Genomic DNA, 17,150 nt, shown 5'->3' on the forward strand with positions numbered 1-17,150 from the left:
TGTAATGTTCTTGTTCTGACATGTATAAACATTTGGTATATACCCACTTGGTTGGGTGGATGAGTCAAACTTGGTATATCCCCACTTGGTTGGGAGATGGATGTATGTATGATTCAGTAGTGATAGGAAGGTCATTTATGATGTATGTATAGAGCCATCTTTTTGCAGACCTTTCTTATATTCATGGGGAGCTTGGACAGCACACTTCTACATATCAGAAAATTCAGCATGTACTCAAGGGGAGCATAACCCTTTGCCCTTGATGACAAAGGGGGAGAGTGACTTGGGGTTGCCATCAAGTCCAAAGGGGGAGATTGTTGGCATTATGATACAGATTTGGCACTATGACACAGGTGTTTTCCTTGATGGCAACTCACACAGATGACAGATCACAGTTCAGGCTCACAAAATGAAGAAAGAGAGGTATACGCAGGTTCCCCATTGACCAAGCCACGTGTACACATTGGTTCGCAGACCAAAAGGCGCGTATAGCGTACACACGCACTTTCACGGAAGGAAAGACGCGTACATGTTGGAAAACCTAGTTTTGGTTCGTGGTATTTGGTCCATGGTATTTTGATCCATGGTATTGGTCCAAGGTATCTTATCCGACGTGTTGACCCCAGGTATTTGGTCCAAGGAATTGATTCTAAGTGGTTTTGGACCATGGTATTGAGTAAGGCCTAAGACTATAAAAGGAGGAGAAGATCATTAGGCAAAGGCACTCATGAATTGAATATCTAATGAAGAGTAAGATCTAGAATACAGGTTATTGGGTTATGGTGCACAACTGGATCTGAATCAAGGATGAACCTGAGCGCTTGATGAAGGATAAGTTCTATTGATGGGTCAAGATCTTAAGGCTTGAAGAGAAGTATCTTTGTGTGGTTTTGATCTTTTATCTGAATAATTGGCGCGTGTTGTAATCTGTAAATATGATGATCTGGGTATAGCTTATGTTTGGAATTGTTGTAAAGTTTAAATCATCATTTACAGATCTGTACGCAGGTTCACTTTAGCAAAGGCGTGTATACACGCTGGTTCTGCATATCAAAACAGCGTATACATCTTAAATTTGATTTGTAAATCTGTATGCAGGTTCGCCTTGAGAAAACAACATATGTACACAAGTTCGACACATTGAAGTAGCGTATATCTCATAAAATATGCTTTAGCCACTTCTATTTGTTGTTGCAGTGTTCTGGGTTTTGGTTACTGTTACAGTATTCTGGTTACAGCATTCTGAGAAGTGATTGATTGATTCAATTTTGGTTGGTGCAAAGGAGATTGGTTTATGCAGATAAATTTGATGTTTGATTGATGTTATTGATGGATCTAGTGTGAAAATTTATGAGACGTGGTCCTTGGAAGAAAACAGAAGGTTGTAGCCTTCTGTAGGCCTGCACCTATGTACTAGTAAACACATCAGCTAGTACAAGAGCTAGGGGGTTGTAGCTCCCTTCCAGGAGAAGATGGAGAATGAGAGAAGGTTGTAGCCTTCTGCAGGTAGAAGCCTACGTACTGGTATAAGACTGCACCAATACAAAAATTGTAAAAAGAAGTTTCTTATTAAAAAGAAGATAGAGATGATTGCAGCAGGTGGTTTTCACCCACATTGGGTTTCCACCTTATATCTTGTGTTCATGTGTGTGATTGTATGTTCTGTTTTACTGCACCTGGTTACTGCTTATATGGTTCTGATGCACTGATTAAAGATCAACATATGATAAATTAATTGAATCATAAGTTTGCAGGTTATATGCTAGTTGCCTTAAATATAGTTGCGTATACATGCAAGTTCCTTTAACTGAAGTAGCGTATATGAATCTGATTATGGAAATGAAATATTGTTGACTTGCTAATATTGATTCACCCCCCCCTCTTAGTATTATTTCCAACAGAAAGACAATATGAAAGAAATGACCCAGAGATTCCTATAGAATGTAAAGAAAATTCAAACAAAGAGTGAATAGGGACCCATGGATGTGCCATTTCAAAACTTCTCAATTACATCATCAAGGTTGGCTGCCCCACACTCAATCTAAGTAAGTTGCCCATTTTTCTCAGCCATAGTCATCCGAGAAAGAAAATCCTCAACTCTTTCTTCAATGGATTGGCCATGGTCCATTTAATTGTTTAGCCTTGTGAATTTAATTGGAAATATGTTATTGCACTTACCAAAATTTTCAAATTTTAGTGCAAACTATATCTTTCTAACAAACTTTGGATATGGATTCTAATGAATCTTGATATCTCAGTGAAAACAATAAATTTATGTATCATTTACTAGCAGCATATGCAAAACAAACGATACAATTAATTCAATCATGATTTTCGGTTTTAACTGAGGGAGTGGCATAGGGCACATTTATCTTATTTCGATTCAACAGAATTATAGAAGAAATTTGATTTATACTCTCAAAAATAAATAAGATGGAATGAGCTGAATAATGCAGAATGTGTTAATTACTTTCATTTTTAATGTAGTTTGTATATAATGTATTAATTGTATAGTTTGCATGTAAAATTTACCTAAAAGATTAAAATGTAAAAATTAGTGTGATAATTATTAATATATTAAAGATCTTTGATTTTGTGTATATTTATTCTTTTATTCTCAAGGAAGTGGTTGTAGCACTGTTTTCATCCTCTGTTCATCAAGTTGGTTGTTTCTTGAATAGTGTCAAATATTGCAGGTGGTGGAGGTTCGAAGGACAGACTCACGGTTGCCCCAAAAACTCCAGGTTTTTATCTCTTTAAGTGGTTGTTTATTCAAATTAGAATTTTGATATGGTAAAAAATGCAAAATTCAATTTAAAAAGAAACATATTTAAAGTGTTTTATTGTTTTATTTATTCTATTTATAGGCAATTGTCTCCAATCTAAGATTATAATTTTTCTCAAAAAACTAATTATTCTCTACATCAATCAAATTAACTTGAATGAAATCATTCCATTCGTGATGGTCAAAATTATGAATTAATATATATAGAATATTATGTATTAAATTTTTATTTTTTTTATTGCTTTTATTTAAAATGGAATTTTAATGTAATTGAAAGGTAAATTTTTAATTTCTTCAAGAGAAAAGGTTCTTGAGGGAAACATATAGATCCAAATTCCAAATTCCAACCCCTGCTCCCGCCTTTTTAAGCATACGATTTACCTATTCGATGAAATCTTCTCATACCTTCTAGTTATTTTGTGAAGTTCTGGGCAAGGAGGGCTTAGGGCTTTAAACATAGCAGATCAAACGCAGTTCTAGGCAAGGAGGGCTTAGGGCTTTAAACATAGCAGATCAGACTGTAGGCTCTCGGATTTTGGGGAAGAATGGCCCATAACGAAGAGAAGGCACAGTCTATGTTGAACAGGTTCTTGACATTCAAGAATGAAGAGAAGAATAAACCCAAGGAGAGGCGCTCGTTCCTGGCCTCAGAATGTCGCGATCTCGCAGAGGCACACAAATGGAGGCAACAGATAATACGAGAGATTGGACGGAAGGTCATGGAGATTCAGAACCCGGACCTTGGTGAACACTGCCTCCCAGACCTCAACGACGAGATCAACAAGCTGATTAGGGAAAAGGAGCACTGGGAAGCTCAGATCGTAGAGCTTGGTGGCCCTAATTATGCCAAAGTAGGGGCCCAGATGACAGACTTGGAAGGAAACTAGGTGGATGTGCACAGTTCTGTTGGTGCTACCATTTTGCACTAGGTGCAAGACGGGTTTAACTCAGGCTTCACTATATCCCTGTTATTATATCAATTGTGGCATCATATTGATTATGGAAGAAAGCAAACCACATGTGGTGGCCGTTCCATTCACGGCGCAGGGCCATCTCATTCCATTCATGGAACTGGCAATGCTTCTGGCTTCACAAGGCCTCGCCATTTTGTATATAACGATTCCCGGGAATGCCAAATGGCTCTAGCCTCAGGTCCAGGGATTGAATCTAGACATCTGGATGGTGTCTCTACTGATGCCTTCCATCGAGGGACTGCCTCTAGAAATCGAAAGCTCCGACAATGTTCCCCATGATGTCTTCCATAAACTGGTCAATTTGTCCCACAAGTTAGCCGGCCCTTTGGAAGAATGGTTGGAGCAGCAACTGAATACCAAGGAGGTGCCCCATTACTTTCCCCCAATCTCAAGCATCATCAGCGACATGACTACAGGATGGATTCACTGCTCGAGCCACAAGTTCGGGATTCCCATCGTGGTTTTATGCATGGCCGGGGTGTTTGCCTAGTCCGTCATGCACTCCGTCTTCAACTACATGCCACAGAAGAGCGTGGAGGGAGACGACAAATTTTTTGACGTTCCTGAACTGAACTTTGACCTCAAGCTACGAAAATTGGACATGAACCCGGCACAGCGGGATCCTAATTCTTTTCCCATGTGGGATTTTTTGACAGAGAACATTAACAGCAGCATGGATGGTCGGGGTATCCTAATTAATACATTTTATGAACTCGATTCCTGGGGTATCGATCACATCAGAATCTTGACAAGGAAACCTATGTGGAGCATAGGTCCCATACTCGCTCCCACTATTTTCGACGATACAGTGATTGACCCAAGAATTATTAACGACTGGGGAAAGGTGATGGATATTGATGAGGAGGAATGCTTGCGATGGCTGGGTTCTCGGGACTGCGAAATTCCTAGCCGTCCTCAAAGAGCTATTCGATAAAACCCCCGAGGCAAAGAAGAGGAGGTCTACGTATGATATTTACAAGTGAAACTATGCAATTTATTATGGCTACAAGGATGAGGTGGATGAGACCTTGGAGAAATTCGAGAAATTTGCAGAGGAGGAGATGGGGGATAGGGCGCTAAGAGAGTGGTAGAGGATTTAGTCAGTCGAGAGGGAGTCCAGGTTAATGGTGAAGAGTGGGGAGGTCACTGCCGTTAAGACGGTTTTGTTCAAGGAAGAGGAGGATGTGGCGAAATAAATTGGAGAGCAAGAGAAGGGAAACCAACAACAGAGAGAGCAAGAGTTTGTTGCCCATGTGCCCCTACCGGATGAGGAAGAGATTGAGCGCATGGTTATGGAGAAGAAGAAATAGGAGATTCTTAGTAAATAAATGAGTGAGGATCTTCTGGAGGAGCAGTTCCGTGCCAAGGCAATGCTTGATATTCAACAACAAGGTATTCTGTTATTCTGTTGAAGCTTATGGATCTTCAGTTTTTTTTTTTCAAATGACCTTCTCTTTTTCCATGAGCTTTTCCTTTTCCATGAGGGTTGGGTTTTCAATGCTCCCATGAGGGTGGTGAAGAATTTGTGCATTTCATGTTTCAGAAAAAAAAGGACGATGTTGAGTGTATATCTTTGGTGACTTTGGCAGAATAGTTTTCCTCAAACCTAACACCTAAGTGAAAAGAATCTATTTTATACCCTAAAGCATGTTTTGAACAATTTTCACCATTCATCTCATCTTTGAGAATAATCAGCACACAATTTACATAATAATTATTTGATAACCTGTTCAAAATTTGAACGATTCCATCCCAAGTGCATTGGTTTAAACTTAGTGTTAGATTAGTTGTGATCATCAAGTATATATCAATATAGTGTTTTAGTAGTTTTGTACTCTTAGTTGCCTTTAGTATAGTCTATCTGCTAGTGAATTGTGTCTCTTATTTGAAAGGTTAAATTTCACATGTGATGTTTCTTTTTGTATTTAGACATTGTCACTCATGTAGTATTATGATTTGAAACAAAAGTTTTCACACTACACAATATTCCACCATTAGTAAGTTTTAATCTCTCATGATTTTATTTCTCATCATGGTTCTCTACTCTTGGCTTATATTATTTGTTGTTATAGCTTGAATATCTGATGATGTTATTAGCTAAATTGAAGTCATCAAATCTTTTGTGAACTTGGTTGTTTTCTGTCATTCTCAAATGGTAAATATGAGTATGAAAGCTAAATAGTTGACATGCTTTAATTTAGATTTGATTTTATTTTTTTACAATATAAGAATCAAGTTATAGTTTATAAATATATATAGTAGGATTTCACACCCTGTATGTCTCTTTGGATATTAATATAATAATTGTATCTTATCTTTGCTCAGTTTGTGTTGCATGCATTTTTCCAAAGAAATATATGCAAGTCTTTTTCATGTGTCATGGCCTTAGTAGCCCCTATGATGGACTTTTGCTCGACCGCCCTATTTTTCCCTAGGTTGTAAAGAGCTGCAACTCTCTCTTGATTCCTTCCTTCTTGCAAAAACCCTTGAACTCCTTGGAGGTATACTCTCTCACATTGTCCAATCTCAAGACTTTGATATTCATACTTGTGTGGCTTTCAATCGGAGCTCTGAACTCCTGAAACCTGCTAAACACCTCATCCTTGATCTTTAATAAGTAGACCCAAGTCTTACGAGAAGAATCATCAATAAAGGAAATACAATACATGCTTCATCTTATTATCACTAGTAACTACTAACTTTAGTCCAAAAAAATTATACACTGGAGCTCAAGTTTTGATGGCGACTATCCAAGGGTGGGGTAAAGATGTGCAGTCAAAATATATATCTCTATGTTTCACAACAGCCTACAGATTACTTTTCCTCTCTTATCATGATGGTTCAACTTTGATTGGAAAATTGAATCCGGAAGGCACATCTATTAGTGAAGTATCAAGTGTTCTTGAGGGTGATCAAGATGGTCTGTTAAGGTCTGTTGGGCTACATCATTGGAAGGAGTTGCTTGATGGCAATGGTTTTTTTTGTCTTCCTATTTATTTTAAAGTCAAACTCTCCACTCACTGTGTCTCTTGGTCCTATGGATCTATTTGCACAACTTCTATGATTGTCTAGAAATTCATCTTCTCCATGGATTGGGCACTGCAAATTACAGGTCTCTCTCTAAGGACAACAATATTTCTATTCTTTTACATGATGATGGTAGTTTGAAGATATTCTCATTTAGAATGGGCAGTGTAACTCGAGGAGGATTGGATTTACTAATACATGATTGCAGTATTAATTCAGAGTAGGTGAAAAAGCTAGGTCATGGTATCCTCAACAATACATCAAATGTTGGGATCAACCCAGAATTTACACTAGATTTATTTGGAAAGTCAACCTGCATTACTACAAATATTAAGCTTGGAGGTGATGTTATTCAAAACAATGATTTATGTGTTAAGATGAATTTAGCATAAGAAGAAGGCTTCTTAGAGAGCCCCAACCCTACTGGATTTAAGGTTTATGCACTTTTTCTTCATATATATATATATATATATATATATATATATATATATATATATATATATATATATCATAGTTTTCCTTCTTCTAGTGTAGCTCATGTTTTTCCATTGAAGAGCAAGTTCTTTAATGTTATTGTAGGATGAATGAAAGTAGTTGTGAAATTAAACACATGAGAAGATTTTGATAAAGAGTTATGGATACATGTGTTGATATATCTATAATTTCATATTTTCAAATAACTGCATTTAATTCCAATCCAGACATTGTAATGGTAGGTTTCCATGTTAATGTGGGAAATACATCACGAAGTCAAAGGAAAATGGATGCTTTATGGTTTTTCTTTGCATTTGGACTTGTAGAAAAATTTCCACTTGTGCCTTTGTTGAAGGCATATCTCGAGCATCAGAGGAAAGCATCACAAGAAATAGCAAAAAAAGGAAGAGATCATGTTGGTCACTGGTATGTTTATTCTTATTGGTGTGGTTCATGCTCCCTTGCCAATATAAACTATCAAAATATTAACTTGTCATTAGACATATTCTCTGAACACTTCCATGTCTTATTGCAGAATTCAACAACTTCAAAAGAAATTCATTCATTGAACAATGTAATAAAATACATTGAAGTGCACAAACTTGAATCATATATGCCTACCAAAGATCTTGAAAAACGTGTGGTTCAGTTATAGAAAGACATGGAAGAGAGGAAAAGATTTGCAAAAGCCATTAGGACTGAGACTAAACGGGCTCGTCTTAACAGTGATAATGGTGGTGGTGGTGTTGGTGGTGCTAGTGTTGTTGCTGGTTCACTGTTCTTTAAACCTTCCCCTCCCAATGCCTTTGCCCTTCCCAATTCTTCTTCGCTTCTCCCTAAAACTACCCCTCCTAGTACCTTTGCCCTTTCCAATTCTTCTTTGTTGCTCCCTACTAAACCTACCCATCCTAGTGCTTTTGCCCCTTCAAATTTTTCTGACTTACAACGTCTTGTATAAAATTGAGTGGATTTGGTAAATGAATGAGGCATATGCAGTTTTTTTTAATATTGTTTTATTTTACTGCATGGAATCTTGTATAATCCTCTTGTGATGTTTTGAAGTGTATTTTAGTACCCCTTCTCTCTTGTTTGTGCATATGCTCATGTCTATCTTGTGTTACTTTGTGCATGTAAGAGACATGAAAATAAATTGGTATTACAAGTTGAAGTGCCATGTTTTCTAAGCACTTGATTCTTTACAACAATGACTGTAATGTAACAGGTTAATTGGAGTACAAATCACCACAAAAATTATTATGAGAGGGATATACAAGACATGCCTAGATTTCATGGTAAGAAGAAAACAAGGAAGTTAAGAAAACAAGGAATTGACTTCAATTCAAAAAAATGCCACTTTACGAGTGAGGGACATGCGTCATGGTGGTCTCCTATGGTTGTTTGATGGAGGAATTATTACTCCAATGTTTTGCCAAGTTTCCAAGAAATGGGGATATAGGAATGCATGGATCCATTTGAGGGACGTATAGAGACACCTCAAATTTTTTAGGGAACATCACAGAGGACTTCATGGTGCTCAGCATAGGGGAGTACCTGAAATACTAAAAATAGCACGCAGCCTTAGGATGGGTTTGTTGGAGGTTCTAGAAGCCAAGTTGTTGTGACGTCTAGAAATTCCTAATATCCTAAGGCTAAAAACCCAACCTTGCATATTAACACCACCCTGATCATGAGACTTAGCACCACATACATCAAAGTTCCAAGGAATTTCTACTCAAGTTGTGATCAATGGAAGGCTTTCTGAATCTTTCTTCTAGTTGGAGGTCAATTGGACCTTGTACATTCAGTTGAATGAAATAGAATTAAGGCACACTGTGTAGTATTTTTTTTCTCATCCCTTGGACTAACGTGCGAGCTATCTAAATCATCTAGTGCAATTCAACCTCCATAAGTTATGAAATCAAGCCCGCCACATCTTCTTTTGCTGAAGTTGTGAAATCGAGCTGGATCCTTTTTGTTGAAGCTCCAACCTTTTCACATATATATTTTTATGCCACAACGTCCCTAGTAGTCTTTCCTTTAAGGGATAGTGGTAAAGCTTATTTGATGCAATTCTTACTGTGTACTTTTGGAGAGATGGAAATTGGATCACATCTACCTTAGTTTCACTGAGAAAGCGCTGAGGTCCATGCTAATATCCTGGACATGGGTGGGTATTGTAGTGTTTGTATGTCCATGAGATGGGACGTATAGACAATGCATTGACTGCATGAATATGACGTTCACACACACTTGTCTAGATTCAAGTAAGATATTGACTTAGGGGTTCCTAAGGTTGAGGATCCATCAAATGCACACAATTGACTGAGTTCTGAAATATAGAAATAGGAGATATGCAACTTCTAGCTTCACACACTGCGAAGTGCATCTCAGACACAGGTCTATATAGATTTGTGCTCGATGCAGGGGTAGTAGAGCATAACACACCTCTAAATTATTGAACCATTTATGGGATTTCTTGGGTCTGTTAATCATGCGGATCTAGGGATGGATTTTGGAGCCAAATCGCAAGAAGAGAAATTACAGTAAGACCATGAAGCAAGATTCGTATGCACTGTGTAGTGGATATCTAACACCCAAAAAATGCGGCAGTGTTGGTATTTGGGGGTTTATATGTATTTATTTCAAGAAATTTAGGATATAATGATTGTAATCTTTGTGTATAAGGGGACAAGCCTGCCTCTATGTAACAGAGACAGAGAGATAATGTGCTCAGAGGAGCCTTAGTATGCATGTGGCATTAATCATTGGCTAGAAACCATGGTTTGGACCTGTGTGCTGCATTAAAGATTAGAGGAGGAGCTAATAAATAAAGAGATTGTGTTTATGATGCCACAGGTTGTGTATTCATGTTCATTTATCTGCTAGAATTAGGTGTTAAATCTCTCTTGATTCCTCCAATTATAATGTTGTGTGGTAGAATGTATTTCTTAGTTGTATTGATACATAGGGTGCAAATTGACATGGTCCTAGCTCAAACATTTATTCAAGCAATTGGTTGGTCTCTATATCTCCTAAGAAGATACACAACATGCAGATCCATAATTATATTCAATTTGCAAGGAAATATTGGAAATGGATTCAAATATTCTAGAGTTGGATCTACTAGGACTCATGTTTGTGACAGAATTTGAAGAATTGTGTTCCCAAAAGGTTATGGAACTTTATCAAGCAAAGAGAGACTAACTAAATATCAAAATTTGATCCACATTGTAAACAAGATTCCTTTCTTTCATGCATAGAAATTGGGAAAATGAAAATATCAATTAGCTTAAAACCCTGAAACAATAAATATTTTACTTAAAAGCCTTAAAAATAGGATCATTCAAAAAAAATCTCATGATTATCACTTACCTCACTTAAATTTTGTTGAAAAAATATAGTCTCATAATTATCCTTATGACTAACTGTAAATTTTTCAAATAATCAAACAAAAACATCAGTGTGTCTGGCTACCCAATAAAAACTCCCACTCTTTTCTACACCAGCATTATCATTTAGATTTATTTATTTTGTATTTTTTCTTTCTCAGTTCTGTGGTTCAATATATCTTAAAAGTTACAGAGATCTAGTCATTTTTATAGGCCATTGAGTTGGGATGACTAAAATTAGTAGATACCACCCTTAAAACATTCAAAAGCCTCAACAGGTCGATAATGGTTCCACTAAAGCTGCCCTAAATTTAGTATGATATAATCCTTAGGTAACCAACCTCATACATATCATTGGTTAATTTATGTTGTTTGAAGTTTATTGAGTTTGAGTTTTATCATGAAACTACTTGAAGCGTACTAGCATGGGTGAGTTGATTATCTTGATAATAATGTCATGGTTTGATCTAGTCCTTGAAAGGAACTTATAGTTGATGGTCAAAATTTCACATTCCTTCCATTTTTTTTATCTTCGCATATAACAAATATCTTTATGTTATAGCCTCTAGCTAGATATATACAGTAACTGCCACTCAGAAGTTGGATGCCATCATTTTGGAGCTTGAGCTTACTCAACTTACCTTTGTTTGAGTTGAAAATTTCATTAGATCTCATTATATCGTCTATTGCAGAGCATGAATCCAATTTACCTTTGTTTCAGTTAAAAATGTGATTAAATCTTGCTATATCATCTTTTGTAGAGAATGAATCCAATTTCTCAGAGTCCATTTTCTTGAGGTATAACAAAGCTACTTTAATTCATTAAAATTACTTTTCATATTTTGTTTGTTGATTGTGATTCTGCAGGCCACATCTGCATTGGAAAAGGGGCATATTTAATGAAGTGTGGAAGGAGAGGGAAGCTTCAGTTCTGACCTTTCGAACTTTCTAAGGTATGTAATAAAATTTAAAAAAATTCTCCATAGAATGTTGTGCTTTAACTTTTTCTTTCGATAATGGTTATTTATGTGATCTCCCCTCTCTCACACACACCCAGAGTCCAGAAATACATGGTTTTTTGGGATATGTGGAAAAATGGACAGATTTAGGCTAGTCGTTTATCTACAAATTTACATTGTAGGAGATCAGGAATTTACAGTTGAATATTTCCTTGCCACTAAATTAGAGTTGCAGAGTCAAACTCCTATTTGTGAGGCATATACCTCACTTTTAAATAAATTTATTGTTGACTCTGTATAAACCTTCCATGGGAGGGAAAAGAGTCATCACTACCATTGCTTAATCTTTCTGCAGACCAAGTAAAGATTCCAAATGTGTATAAATTAGTTTCTCCTTGGAAAATCCCAAGAGTGGCGTTATTGTAGCAACAAGAAATTTGTTTGTTTTGAGTTCTTCATTAGTGCATTGATAATATATTGTTTATTCCATACAATACCTCAACATTGTATGATCAAATTACATTTAAGTCCGTGATAATATTTTGACTTACCCTCTTTTAGAGGGAAACTAGAGTGTGTGTCAAGCTTGCAGGTCACAATTGTACCATGTAGAGTTTACCTAGGACAATTTTTGTGGATCTAAGCAGCAAGATACTTGTTGGAATTCAAGAGGCAACAATATTACAAAGTTGGAAAGAGGTTTCACAGTTAACCTAGCTTTCACATTATGGTTGGAGTCGGTTTGTTGGCAAGATGCTGGATACCCCAACTTCTTTTTTATGACTGAGTGCAAAATTGAATCCTTCGACATATTCCTCACTCAATTGTCATTAAGTGATGGGTTTTCTCAGAAGTTCTTCACACCTACTAACTTTACCAGAGTTTTTCTTAAGCCTTTGGAGCTAGTTAGCTTTTCAAATCACACACGTACAAGAAGACGAGAAATAATATGCCCGACTAATTTGAAATTATCTCCTTGCGAATAGGGTGTTCCCATTCATAAACTTGATGACTCGCTCTACTTCTTTCTAGTGAACAACTTTGGGACTTTCCATGAATCGTGAGACAATTCCAACCCCATAACTATAAATTTCTTATTTAAATCTATACCCACTAGATTATAATCTGCACAAGGAGAACTCCATTCTTGTTTCGAAAGAACCTGCAATCGACTTGTACCATGCTATTTAATCTTTTTTGTATTTATTCGTATCCTTGGTCTGTGACATAAATATGCAATAGGCTACCTTGCATTTTCTATACTAACACTCCTAAAAAATAATAAAGTATGCCCAAATCTATCATTCAAATGATCTATGTAGCTCACCTTTTGGCTTTTCAAATCGAATTTTTACCTATATTGATGAGATCTTCTACAACTGATACCACAGTGACAATATATGTTAGAGTTTTATCCGTGTTGCTCTGAAGGTGTTTCTCCTTCAGTAGAGTAGCAATACATTGTAGTTTCCATTTAGGGGAGAAGTGTACCAAGTAGCAACCTTGGCCTGTGTGCAGATGGGTTGAATGCACATTAGACTCTATCTATTGTTTTGAAGGTGTTTCTCCTTCAATAGTACTTCATCTCAGTAGATCCTTTCGATCTGCACCTTCAGTAGATGCATGCAGCCTTGGGATACATGTTGTAGATTATAGTTTTCCTATGAGGGTGTAGCAGCGATGAAAGAAGTGCATCAATTTTAGGCATCTTGTGGTTGTTGTATGCAAGCATGCTTGTTTAGTGTTTCCCAAACTTCGATAGAGCCATATTTCGTATGCTTTTATAGTTTGACTTAGATTCTCACTTTCTTAATTTAGGTGTTTTTTTAGCTCTGTTTTATGCACATATTTATCTTTAAGAAAAGTGCACAGTAGAAAAGGGTTCTATATTTTGAGCAGGGGACACACTTCTAGATGGAGGTACTCTATTCTAGGAAGCTTTTGCCATGCAGGTTAGGTTCTTTATCTGAGAATCCCAAAAGTGGGGCTATTGTAGCAATAAGAAATTCGTTTATTTTGAGTACTTCATTAGTGCATTGACAGTATATTGTTTATTCCATGCAATACCGCAATAGTGTATGATCAAATTACAGTTAATCTTGTCATAATATTTTGACTTACCCTCTTTTAGAGCGAAACTAGAGCGTGTGTCAAGCTTGAACATCACAATTGTATCATGCAAAGTTTACCTGGCATGAGTTTTGTGGATCTAAGAAACCAGATACCCGTTGGAATTCAAGAGGCAACAATACTACAAAGTGGGAAAGAGATTTCGCAGTTAACCTGCCTTTCACATTATGGTTGGAGTCAATTTGTTGGCAAGATGATGGATACCCGAACTTCCTTTTCATGATTGAGTTCAAGATTTAATCCTTTGACATATTCCTCGCTCAATTGTCATTAAGCGATGGGTTTTCTCATAAGTGCTTCACATCTATAACCTTTACCAGAGTTGTTATTGAGTCTTTGGATGTGGTTATCTTTTCAAGGCACACACGTACAAGAAGACGAGAAATAATATGCCCGACTAATTTCAAGTTATCTTCCTGCGAATAGGGTTTTCCCTTCCATAAACCTGACGACTTGCTCTGCTTCTTTCTAGTGAACAAATTTTGGGCTTTTCATGAATTGTGAGACAATTCCAACCCCATAACTATCATTTTCTTATTTAAAGTTATACCCACAATATTAGAACCCGCACAAGGAGAATTACATTCTCATTTCAAAACAACCAACAATCGACTTATACCATGCTATTTAATATTTTATGTATTTATTCGCATCTTTGGCCTGTGACATAAAGATGCAACAGGCTACCTTGCATTTTCTATACTAACACTCCTAAACAATAATAAAGTATGCCCAAATTTGTCATTTCAAATGATCTATGCAGCTCACCTTTTGTTTTTTCAATTATCGAAGTTGTTACCTATATTGATGAGATCATATACAACTGAGGCCATAGTGAAAATATATGTTAGAGTTTTATCCGTGTTGCACTAAAGGTTTTTTTTCTTCAACAGCACTACAATACATTGTAGTTTCCATTGAGTGGAGAAGTGTACCCAGTAGCAGCCTTGGTCTGTGTGCAAATGGGTTGAATTCATAGTAGACTTTATCTGTTGTTTTGAATGTGTTTCTCCTTCAATAGTACTTCATCTCAGCAGATCCTTTCAATCTACATCTTTAGCAGATGCATACAACCTTGGGGTACATGCTACAAATTGTAGTTTTGTTGTGAGGGTATAGCAATGATGAAATAAGCGCATCGATTTTAGGCATCTTATGGCTGTTGTATGCAAGCATGCTTGTCTAGTGTTTCCCAAACTTATATACAACCATATTTAGTATACTTTTATAGTTTGACTTAGATGCTCACTTTTCTTAATTTAGGTGTTTTTCTTAGTACTATTTTATGCATAGATTTATCTTTAGGAAAAGTGCACAGTAGAGAAGGGTTCTATATTTTGAGGAGGGGACACTCTTCTAGGTAAGAGGTACTCTATTCTAGGGAGCTTTTGTCATGCATGTTAGGTGCTTTATCCTAGACAGAGTTCCAAGTCCCTGCCTCCTTGATAAAGTCCCTGCTAGACAAGACACCGGTGGAAAGAGTTCCAAGTCCCTAAATTTTCCAAAAACCCACCTGAGCCTAGCTATCTAGCCTAAAATACTTTACATTCCAGTCATCACTTGGCTGTGATTTCATAGAGAGATCCCTCTCTGGTTTTGTAGGGCTAGCTACCAAACTAAAAGCTTGGTCTGTGGTTACCTCCGTCGATCTCCTCATCAGTGTGGGACATTGTGGAGGATAACAGAGGGCATGACAACTAGGGAGTGCCAAGGTGTTCTAGTGAATGTAAGGTTCCCAAGTCATGGAAGATTGTAATTCTAGTTGTGAGGTCATGACTTCCAAGGTGTGTTAGGGAATGCTAGGGCATGCTAACATGTGCCAGATAGTACAAAGACATGTCAAACAAGCTAAGATGTGCCAAGTGCTAAGGCATGCCAAGATGTAAAAGGGTTCCAAGTCCCTGCCTCATCTTCTTCCATATGTTATCCACTTATGACATTTCCTTTGCAATATTTGATGCATTTTCTAGTTATAGGTCATTTATAGGTTATAAATGTCTTCAGAATTTCACTTCTAATTTATTATTCAACTGAAAATATTGATTCTCTTATACATAGCTATTATTCAACTGAACTGAATTTATGAAGTTTCAAGGTCTACTTTTTAAAAGTATAATTCTTTAAAGGGTGTTAACTCAATGGAAGAGCACCAGCTTTACAATCAGGAGGTTGGTGGTTCGATTTGACATCCATATGGAATGGCAACGATCAATTTTTGGTGACAGAGGCTCTTTTGACCATCACCAATGAGCTTTGGTGACATTTTTCGACCCTCACCAAAAATGTGAAATGGTGGCAGTCAACGAACGCCACCATATATACGCATCAATAGGGACGACCCTCAAAGGTCCGTAACCATAAATTGTTGTTGTTCATATGAAATGCTGATTGTCGTTGTCCATCATTATAGTCATTATTTATAATGGAACTTGAATGTCACCACGACACCTATACTTCTGGCAATGCGGCTTTTGGTGAGGGTCAACGAATGTCACCATATATGTGCACCAATAGTGATTGCCATTAAAGATCCATCACAATAAATCATTGTTGTTCATATGAAATGGTGATGGTCACTATCTGGATGGACCTTTAATGTCACCATAACACCTATACTTTTGGTGACGCCACCTTTGGTGACGTTCAAGTTTTTGGTGACCGAGGCTATGGTCCATCACCATTTCTCATATGTAATGGTGACGGTCGCTATCCGTCATTATAAATCATTATTGGTGACGAACTTTGAATGTCACTACAACACCTATACTTTTGGCGACGCCACCTTTGGTGATGTTTAGTTTTTGGTGACAGAGGCTATGGTCCGTCACCATTGCTCATATGAAATGGTGACGGTCGCTATCCATCATTATAAATCATTATTGGTGACAGAATTTGTATGTCACTACAAAACCTATACTTTTGGTGACGCCACCTTTGGTGACGTTAATTTTTTGGTGACGAATGCTCTTTTGACTGTCACCAATGAGCTTATGGTGATATTTTTCGCCCCTCACAAATGTCCTTTTTTCTTGTAGTGAGTCCAAAAGATACGTTGATCTGGGGCACTTCCAGATAAACTGCCAGCACAATACCTGACCACATGTTGTAGCTATTTCGGATCTAGTGTATACTGCTTCAGCTTTGCAGGAGCATCCTCTCGCACTATTCTGTTGATTTTGTGAGCTGCCGAACAGATGGAATTCCAACCCCACATGATACTCCTCCCCATTACTACAAGGTAGCTCTCATCTCCTATGACAAATTCAATGAGAGTGTTCTGCTTCGTTTAATTCCCTCTTCCGAATAAGTAGTCACATCAAAATCTTTAAAGCCACTCTGAGTTTAGGGCTCCATTAATGCACTAGTACGCACCGGTACAGTATATTGATAGCCTAAATTAATGTGTTTTGGG

The 17,150-nt window shown here is 37.1% G+C and overlaps 2 pseudogenes; both read left to right on the forward strand.

Moving 5' to 3' along the window:
- Positions 1 to 3,330: 3,330 nt before the first annotated feature.
- Positions 3,331 to 5,171, forward strand: LOC149179512 (uncharacterized; annotated as a pseudogene).
- A 2,249-nt stretch (positions 5,172 to 7,420) lies between these two features.
- LOC149179513 (FRIGIDA-like protein 4a) lies at positions 7,421 to 8,218 on the forward strand (annotated as a pseudogene).
- Positions 8,219 to 17,150: the final 8,932 nt, after the last annotated feature.

This window comes from Pinus tabuliformis, chromosome 3_2 (genome assembly GCF_031772625.1).
Source record: "Pinus tabuliformis cultivar Carrire ecotype Pingquan chromosome 3_2, CPIR1, whole genome shotgun sequence".
NCBI classification, from domain to species: domain Eukaryota; kingdom Viridiplantae; phylum Streptophyta; class Pinopsida; order Pinales; family Pinaceae; genus Pinus; species Pinus tabuliformis.